Consider the following 2,216-nt stretch of genomic DNA (forward strand, 5'->3'; position numbering starts at 1 on the left):
ATGGATTTCCTTAGCAGCCCTGAGGCCTAAAGAGGTTGGAGACCCAGGCTGCCCCCCGGCCCCCAGGCTGTGAAAGGCCTTGGCCAGTGTCAGGAACTCCAGGCACCTCTCGAGCTGTGAAGCTGCCTGTCAACTGTCCAGCCTTGGAAATCAGCCTTATTTAGAACACATTCAATCCCTTCTTTTCTCTGATTTCATTTCCTTTTATCCAAACTGCCTTTCTCGGTTTCCATAGAAATGGAGGCTTGTGGCTGGGCTGAGATTAACAGGCTCCATTGCCATATTCTGTTTCTTTCTCACTTTCCGGTTTGATGAAACACCCGCAACTCCAGCTTTCTATCTCCCTGGTGTAAGTGAGGGGAAATTCATCACTTTGTTAGCAGGTTACACATAACATACACGTCTGATTTGTAGCCAGTGCTCTTTGGTTGTGTCAACATCATAGTTGGTGGCTTGGAGTAAGAAACATGAACTTACATAGATGCTGATGATAAATGAAGTGTTAGCTGATGGGATCCTGAACAACAGGGCACGGAGGTGTCTCTGTTTCAGGGTGAGGAGGGTGAGGAGGGTTGTGCTGGTTCTGAGTGGCCCTAGTACTACTCCAGCCACACATGAATGTCAGGCAGGTGAGTGGTGGCACCTCTAAGGCAGAGATTCTCAGTTTTGACTTTATATTAGAGTCATCTGGGCAACTCCGAAAAATCCCAACATCCAGATCCAACTCCATTAAATCAGTCAGAATCTTGGGGGATGAGGACCAGGTATCAGTATGTTTCAAAAGCTCCCCTGAGCATCTTTTAGGTTCAGATAAGGTTAAGAATCACTGTTCTAAGGGCAACCCTTGGACAGATACCCAACAGAATACAAACAGCCCATCCCGAACTTCCTCCTGAGCATTCATCTCCTCTCTCCCAGGTTGGTGTCTGTTGTGCCTCCCACCCACATTTCCCTGCTGGCCACACTCTCACTCAGGTACTTGTGTTTGTCTATGCAGACAGCTGGCAACTGAACTGATTTTACCCCGATATCCTAGCCCAGTGGTTGGCAAACCATGACTCGCGAGCCACATGTGGCTCTTTGGTCCCTGGATCACACATGGCCCTGCCTTCCCTGGGCCAGTCTGTGTTCCACAGAGTGACAAATCCCCCAAGACATGGAGGTGGGCGGGCAGTCTTAGAGGATGTAGGGAACTATGGGGGAAAACGGGCTTGTACTACGCTCAGCAAGCTCAGAGGTGTAATCTAAGCCCACGTGGTTCTCTCCACGGGCTGGCATGAGAGAATTATCGTGTCCGTGCCTTTTAGTTCTGCCATGACTTTGCAAAGCAAGTTTACTGGTCTATTTTTCACACAGTGAAATTCATCATTTTTATGTACAGTTCTGTGAATTTTGACACTGACAGACATGCAGCCATCACTGTAATCAAGATGTGTAACAGTTCTGTCATCTCCCCAAATTCTCTTGTGCCCCTTGTCCACCCTCCTCCCACCCCTCACCGCTGGCATTCACTGGCCCGTTTTCTGTCTCTTTAGTTTTGCCCTTTTCAGAATGTCATGTGTGATGTGACCTTTTGAATCTGGCTTCTTTTCCTTAGCATAATGCATTTGTGATTCACCTGTGTTGGAGTGTCTCTAATTCATATAGTAACTCCTCAAAGTAGGAGTCATCTGAATTTCATAGAAGGGGTTCGCAAGGCTCCAGGGGATGCTGTAGGGGAAGAAAGACTTTGTCTCCTAGCCTAGGTCCATGAAGTACACTGACAATAGGCAGATCAGGAGGAAAGTATACACATTTATTCATTTTTAATACTCTGTGCACAAGGGCACCACAAACAAAATTGAATACCCTCTGAAGTGGTGAGATTTTTTTCCCTTTATTGATTAAGATATTACAAATGTGTCCTTATACCCCCAATGTCCCTCATCCCCCCAATCCTGCCCTCACCCTCATCCCCTGTTGCCCACATCCATCACTTATGCTTATATGCATGCATACAAGTCCTTTGGTTAATCTTTCCCCCTCACCCCCACCCTTCCCTGCCTTCCCTCTGAGTTTTGAGCAGCTGATCAATACTTCTCTGTCTCTACATCTGTTTTTGTTCATCAGTTTATGTTGTTCATTATGATCCACAAATGAGTGAGAGCATGTGATATTTATCTTTCTCTGACTGACTCATTTCACTTAGCATAATGCTCTCCAGTTCCATCCATGCC

The sequence above is a fragment of the Myotis davidii genome, unplaced genomic scaffold, assembly GCF_000327345.1.
Source record: "Myotis davidii unplaced genomic scaffold, ASM32734v1 scaffold641, whole genome shotgun sequence".
Classification (NCBI taxonomy): domain Eukaryota; kingdom Metazoa; phylum Chordata; class Mammalia; order Chiroptera; family Vespertilionidae; genus Myotis; species Myotis davidii.